Below are 8408 nucleotides of genomic sequence, written 5' to 3'. Positions count from 1 at the left end.
ATCTTATGCGTGAAACTTGAACTAATGACTAAGGAGTAATCTGGACCCTGGAGCTGGACCAGTTGGAAACCACAGGTTTGTGAAACACGAGACACAGCATGCGCACTTAAAGTCCAGGCACATAAATAGAAGCTGAAAGACATACCAACAGTCTGGGCCTATAACTGTCATTCAGCTCATTAAGGTAGTGATTGAATATCAAATGTTTATTTACTTCAGGCCAATGCTACAACAAAGCATCTTAAAAATGTACGTAATATGTAATGCATTATTTCCCGACATGGCTTTTTAAAGAATATTCCACACAAAAAACAAATCTCTCTTTTGAGTGAGTGAGTATTCCAATTCCCTTAAAAAGTTACTTAGAAATGTTTGTATCCAGTGGCCAGGTTAGCTCAGTTGGTAGAGCAGGGGCACATATATCGATGTTTACTCCTCGACGCAGTGACCGTGGGTTCGACTCTGACCTGCAGCCCTTTGCTGCATGTCATTCTCTCTCCCCTTTCATGTCTGTATATATCCTGTGGAAATAAAGGCCTAAAAATGCCCAAAGAATTATTAATTAAATTATTAATATGTATCTTGCCTTTTCCAGGAGGACAGCAGCTGAACAATTGTTTTTAAATTTAAATGGCACTCAGTCCTGTATAAAACAGCTATAAACAACTATCTGAAAACATAGCTGGGCCACTATTTATTTAAAGCTAGTGGATGTCATGCTAGCTCCAAACATCAACATAAAATCAAGCATATAATCTAATTTAAAATCTAAAATGTATCTAACAAAAAATGGACACTTAGTTATATCATATAAACTTTATTTCAGACCCAGGGGGATCCATATCACAATAAAAAACACAAGATTATAACATAAAATACAAAAATACAAAACCTTCTACAATGTTCAGTGTCTGACATACAGACATGTTCACCAACGGTTCCACAGTCTGGAAGAAAATCTGACAGAACTCCGTACAGGGTTAGCCAAAACAGTGATCTGACTCCAATACCCTACAAATAAATCTATACATCAAGTTACGTAAAACAGAGCAGGTAGGTACCCTGACACTGACAAACATATGGCTTGCACTGGAGCTTCTTGGAGCTCTCAGCAGCAGCCTCATGCTGTCATTATAAGCCACCATGAGTTTTCTAATGCTGCCTTGCTTATAACGACACCACAGGTAGGCAGTATACAAAAGTTGTACAATACGCTCTGAAGAGTGAGATCTTCACAGATACAGAGCACGTGCTAAACTTACGACACAGCAAGTTCGCTTGAGCATACAGCTTCCGACGCTGCCTATAGATATCCTTATCATCAGACAGGTCATTTGCAATAATATGGCCCAAATATGTAATCTCACTGCACACCCTAAATGCAGTGCCAGACAGATAGAAGTCAGGGAAGGTTGACTGTCTGTCTTCTCTACTTCTAATAATCATGATCTTACTCTTTTTGGCATTGTATTTTATATCAAAATCAGCACCATACGGTGTGCATATTCTCAGAAGCTGTTGGAGACCAGCACTATATGGGCTAAAAATGACCAAAACATCTACGTACATAAGGTGATTAATTAGTGAGTCTAAAAGTTGAGTGAGTTTAAAATGCAAAGACAAATCATTCATACATATTAAAAAGAAAAGGAGACAGAATTCCGCCCTGGCGGACACCATTGGTCACGTGGAAGGGGGCAGATGTAACATTCCCCCATCTCACTCTCATTGTCTGATGAGAGTACCAATAAACTAAGATTCTTATTAAAAAAAAAAAAAAAACAGGGACCCCACTTTTAGACAATTTAAAAAATTATTTCTCATGATTAACACGATCGAATGCTTTAGAAGCATCAATGAAGCACATGAACATTGTGGAATTTTGCCTATTATATTTATCTAAAAATGCAAAAATACATAAATCAGTGCCATGCTTTCTTTTAAAACTAAATTGGGTTTCAGTAAATCAGTAGACAGGACGTACCTCTCAAGTCTACACAATAGAATGGTCTCCAGCACTTTGGACATAACACTGGCCAGAGCTATGTGTCCTGCTGCGTCCTGCCGCGTCCACCCACGCTCTGCTGTGCCACGCAATATCCCGTAGCGCCCTGCTGTGCCCGGCTATGAAATGAACTACTATGACTACCATTGTAGTCACTGTTCCATTATCTCTATTGTGACTATTACGCCACTGTTCATCACACCCCCAACCGGCACCGTCAGACACCGCCTACCAAGAGTCTGGGTCTGCCGAGGCTTCTTCCTAAAAAGGGAGTTTTTCCCGCACCACTGTCGCAATAGCCACTGCTAAGCTTGCTCTTGGGGGAATTACTGGAATTGTTGGGGCTTTGTAAATTATAGAGTGTGGTCTAGACCTACTCTATCTGTAAAGTGTCTCGAGATTACTCTTGTTATGATTTGATACTATAAATAAAATAGAATTGAATTAATTATCTGAGCTGTTCAGCTTCCCCACTTTATCTTTAATAACTGGTACTAGCACAGAGAGCATAGAATCAGATAATACTCCATGAACAAAACAACCTGTGTAGCACATAGCTACCAGAGGACACAGTTTCTTACTGGCAAGTTCAAGATGTTCAGCTGTAATACTATCCAGACCACAGGTCTTATTATCTCTTAACTTCAATATTGCTTCATTGACGTCAGCAGAAGTGACAACAACATCATCATTAAACTCTACATTATCCACTACAAACCGATTACTTTTTACACAGTTTAAAAGTTCATAATATTGTTTCCGCCATAACTGTGAAATTTCATCTAGGAGCACTCACACCATCTATATTAGATGGGAGAGATGTTTTGCAATTATTCATAGTTTTTATTTCTTTCCAGAAGTCATTAACATTATTTTTTTGCAGCTTCCATGCCAGTGAATCTGACCTCATGGTGTTTTCATTTCTTTTAATATAGCGAAGTGCATATTTAAATATAGCATTAAATCCTTACAGCGTTGTACATTCTTACAGTTCATATCCCAACCCAATAAGGCATCTTTTGGGACCTTAATATTACCCAACAAAGCATCATAATGACTGAAATATTAATTAAGATCTTTCTTAAGACAATTTTGACCAATTTATTTTCCCTACATCAATGCCATTATCCACAGGCAACAACACTGGTAAATTGCCTGTGTTCAACACCATGAGAAAGGGTATAAGATCCGTAGTAGCCAGATCGTAACCAATCTTCATCATATCGATGGAGTTATGGGCATCCACTGTACAAAAGGCAGTGATCCAGCCAGGAAGTAGAGTGCCAGGCCTCGCTGATATAAGTATAGCTATCATTCGGCAATAGTACCTTACTAGATCAAATCAATCCACCGTCTGAACAAAACTGCATTAAATGTTTACCAAATAAAGAATTGGCATCAGATACATCAGCATTCATGTCACCAACGACATAGATAGGTAGAAGAATTGTCCTGAATAAAAGACATGATAAATGCCAATCTACTGAGGTACTCATCCTCATTTTGTATGCACTCATATGGCGTATAGACATTCAAAATGATTATGTTCTATAAATTATATTTTTTTATTCCACATCGTGGCTACCCCCCCCTGGAATTCTCCCCCAGACAACTTTAGCACTTAGGTCAGCTGTTGATTCACCTGCCCCATGAAAGTCCCTATGTATAGAATTTAGTCCTTTCAGGTCTTGTTTAGCCAGGAACGTCTCCTGGACACACAAAATGTCACGTGTCCATCAATTTGTCCACAACAATACGGCGTGATTTATCAGTTTCACTGTGGCCAACACGCAACACAGCACACGCACATTATAAGACACGACACAGATGTTCATAAGTTAATTCATATCATAGCAGCTACAATGCAGGCTGGCTCTCAAGTGGAGCTGCAGGTGTACCATGACAATTCAGTTCACCCCCCACCTCATTACCAAATGCCTTGGGGCCACGGGCCTCATAATAGCGCCGAACGCAAGTCCTGTCGGGCGAGAGTTTTGGTGATGTGAAATGAGCCATACCTGCTGCGGGCCGACTCGATCTTTCGACACGTCACTGTTCCGTTCTCCAATTTCTCAGATAAATATTCATGTAGCGTGTCTGCATCCAGAGTGGGAGAAAACCTAGTGGCAAAACACATTCCCCAACTTTGTTTTCACCACTCCAATGTTGCTCTCAGTACCAGTTTCAATTACTCCCACATTCCTCTGGTCCCGTTTCAAGTGAGCTTGTTTGTTGTTGGATTTCCGCGGCACAGTTGCTTTAAGGGACCCCGGCTTTTTGAGACCTTCTTTCACAACAACGCTCCACTGTGGGGACTGTAGTAGTGATCATGGCAATATTACTGCGACATCCAGGAGCTCCCGTTGTTGAGCAAAGCCCACCAGCCCCTTCACCTCTCCGCGTGAGATGCTTGCGATCCCGGTGTCCAGACCCAGGAGACAAGACTTCCCAGCGCGAGACGTTGTTGTCTCCTCCTGTCGAACAGGGCCTGCTAGCCCCTGCAACCCCTCTCGTGCGGTGCCAGCAGTCCCAGGGTCGCAGCCCGATGTGCGGTGCGTCTCCACCGCTGTCACACGGCGATCCGTGGCAGCAACAATTGCCCCGAAGTTCTCACCCACTTCTGCCTGCATTTCCAATGCCCTCCTCAGGCCAGAGACTTCTTGGCTCAGCTGCTCCACTCGTCTAAGCACCGCCGAGGCTTCCATATTGCCAAACCCGAAAATGGCAGTTCAGTAATGTGAAACAAACCGCGGAATATATAGATTCAGTTATTCCAATTGACAACATAGGGAAAAGCTGTAGGCCTAAATCCTCACATGAAAATCCACTAGATACATCTTACATTAGTTCATGAAAGGCAAGCTTCATCAGCTTCATACATCCCCTGACCTCTATTTTGACCTTGCACAGTGTTTTAGGGCCACGTTCAGCCCACGACAAAATGTAGCAGCAATGAATTTTTAAACCGAAACAGGGGTGCACTGAACACCGTGCTGTGTGCGCAAGCACTCTGCCTTTTTATTACCACGAGTTTACAGACACGTCGCTGCTGATTGGGGATCACCTGTGACACCGCCAATAAACGAGAGACACACCCACCAATTGAGAGAAAACATAACTCAAAGCGTGGGGCACGTTCAATCTAACAACTACGGTTTCCTGGTTGAACGACAGGTTTCCTCGAAACGGTGTGAAACGGCTTTGAGGGTTAGCAGAGACGTGTCTGTAAACCCGTGGTAATAAAAAGGCAGAGTGCTTGCGCACACAACAGGGTGTTCAACGCACACGTTTCAGTTTTTAAAAAACGCGTTGCAACGTTTTGTCTGGGCTGAACGTACCCCTGTTGCATACCATTTAACACCGTTCTGAGGAAACATGTCGTTCAACCAGGAAACTGTAGCAAAATGGTGCACGCCGTTTTGAGACTGAACGTGTCTACACTCACCTAAAGGATTATTAGGAACACCATACTAATACCGTGTTGGACCCTATCCTATCAATATGTAGCCTCGTGAGACCATCCTGATCTCGCGAGCTCCAGTTTTCCACTCGCAGATCAGTCTGGCATCTTGAGGCAGAGAAAATTTGGAGCCGTTAGCCAAACGACCGGGCCAATCAGCGTTGGTTTTGAGGTGGGTTAGGTGGTGATAGACAGATGGTTTATCCAATCAGCTAACCAGTATTTTCAGACAGCGGTAGCCCTAATTCTGTTAGCCGCTCGCTAATGCTTTTTTTCTCTTGGATCCTTCTTTTGGAATATGGTCCGGGAACCTGAAACGGTGCCTTTTATTCCTAAATTCTCGTTACACAAACGGCAAATCTCCTTACTGCATGCTGAGCTAACAAGCTATGCTTTGCCTGCAGCAGCAGGGGCGGGCTTGTGGTTGTATTTTCATACGCTTTGTGGATCTGATTGGCTGATTTGGCCCGTCTATCACCAACATAGGTGATAAACAGATGGTTCATCCAATCAGCTAACCAGTATTTCCGCCCCTTCCCAAAAGTTCTCCAACGGAAAGTTCCCAGATGGATATGCCGAGCAAATGCGAAGCAATCCATCTGGCGGAGTCAGGTTAATCAATATGGGCCAACATTTCTAAAAATGCTTCCAGCACCTTGTTGAATCAATGACACAAAGAATCAAGGAAGTTCTCCAGGCAACATTTTTGTGCGCTCGTGCAAATTGTAGCCTCATTTTCCTATTTTTAGTGGAGATGAGTGGTACCCGGTGGGGTCTTCTGCTGGTGTAGCCCATCTACCTCAAGGTTGTGCGTGTTGTGGCTTCAGAAATGCTTTACTGCATACCTCGGTTGTAACAAGTGGTTATTTGAGTCAAAGTTGATCTTCTATCAGCTTGAATCAGTTGGCCCATTCTCCTCTGACCTCTAGCATCAACAAGGCATTTTCGCCCCCCCCAGGACTGCAGCATACTGGATGTTTTTCCTTTTTCAGACCATTCTTTGTAAACCCTAGAAATGGTTGTGTGTGAAAATCCCAGTCACTGAGCAGATTGTGAAATACTCAGACCAGCCTGTCTGGCACCAACAACCATGCCACGCTCAAAGTTGCTTAGATCACCTTTCTTTCCCATTCTGACATTCAGTTTGGAGTTCAGGAGATTGATAGACCTGGACCACACCCCTAAATGCATTGAAGCATTGTGCCATGTGATTGGTTGATTAGATAATTTCATTAACGTGAAATTTAACAAGTGTTCCTAATAATCCTTTAGGTGAGTGTATACTACTCTATCAACTGTCAGAAGCAGTGTTCCTGGCCTCTCGGCCACTGAGCTGTTTATTTGGTCCTGCTAGCGTTGAGTTTATTTTTGGCGAAACTCTGTTTCGATAATACCTTTATACAGCTGTGTTTAACCTGTCCTTTGTCTTTGCTGACTAGTTTGTAGGAGTGCCTTTTCAGTTAGTTTAGATACAGTCTCGTATTGCTAGACCTTCTCATGAATCAACCCGGAGTTTAGAATGCCAACACAAAGAAAGCAGAAGGTTACAGTTACGGACATCTGGCCTAAAAAGAGGGACATCTGGCAGAATTTTCGCCGGCACCTGAAAAATCCCGGAAGTGGAATGTCGTGGATATAGACTAGTCTAGATAACTTTAAGAAAGCTAGGGGGTTCTCTGCCATTTATTTTGCTTCCCTTTTTTCTCCTGTTTTTGGGTCAGTTATAGGGAGATTAGTGTTGTTTGTTTCTAAGGGCTCTTTGTTTAATATTTTGGCGTTGGAGACCCTGACTCCTTATTTGATACCATTTCTGCAATAGCAGTTGGCTTATCTCTAACCTTTTTCATTTGACTAATTGTCAAAAAAAGATTCGGGGTTATATCAGTGATCCTCTTGACATTAATTAAGTAAAGTTTAGGGGACCGGCAGCTCGCAGATAGTGCGGAGATGTTTGCTGTATGGGACGAAAAATGTTGTAGCCTAAAAAACGCGTGACATCGCTTAGAGTACCTTTAATAAGAAATAGAATGTAATGTATCCCAAGGGAAATGCAAATATAGACTGCATAAAAAACAACTGTGTAAAGTTCAAAAGATGCACAATGCCAAAAACATACTAAATGGTTAAGGGAAGGTATCAGAAGTTGCTCATATCAAGTTTGATTGAGATTTATGTTGATCAACTAATCACACACCAAAAGGGAGTTGCAACCTAACTAATAACACAGTCTCATCAAGCCTGCCAGAAACAATTACACACGTTTGACCCATCTTGAAGGTTAAAGACACAACCCTGTTGTGCTTAACGTAACTAATCTGAATTTCAGGTTGGTGTTACAATGCTATTCCAGTAACAAACCCAAGACATAAAGGATTTCCTGGGCCCAGTTTTTCAAAAGTAATCCAGTTGGATTTCAGATTGGATCAAATCTTGGAAATGTGTTTTTCAAAAGCAAAAGAGGGATTCCGAACTAAGATCAGATCATGTAATCCAATTTTACATTTAATCTGGATCAAACCTGCCTTTTGGGTTTTTCAAAACTTTGAACTCGGTTTGGGATCTATTTGATCCAAAAAAACAGGATTATCCTGAGCCCATCAGAAGGGTTGATTCAGTTGTGATTTTTTGAACCAATTTTTTTTTGAATGGTCACAAAATAATTTTTTATTGATGATAGATACATTTATTCATATTTGAAGCATATATGAAGCATGTCACATCTAATGAGATACGGTAAACAAAAAAAAAACATTATAAAGGAATGTAAAATGTTTGTTTATTACAGGGTTCTGTTTCTTAAAATTAAAACAAACATTGGCTATTTGTGGCCACGGTTCTTTGCTAAGCCAGTAGGCTACTGTTGGTTCCATTTAAGGCTCTGGTAAACAAGATTTGTTAATCCTGAAATTTGGTATTTGGATAACAGTGATCCAATCCGACGTT

The sequence above is a fragment of the Perca flavescens genome, chromosome 20 (genome assembly GCF_004354835.1).
Source record: "Perca flavescens isolate YP-PL-M2 chromosome 20, PFLA_1.0, whole genome shotgun sequence".
NCBI classification, from domain to species: domain Eukaryota; kingdom Metazoa; phylum Chordata; class Actinopteri; order Perciformes; family Percidae; genus Perca; species Perca flavescens.
This window is presented reverse-complemented; position numbering follows the sequence as displayed.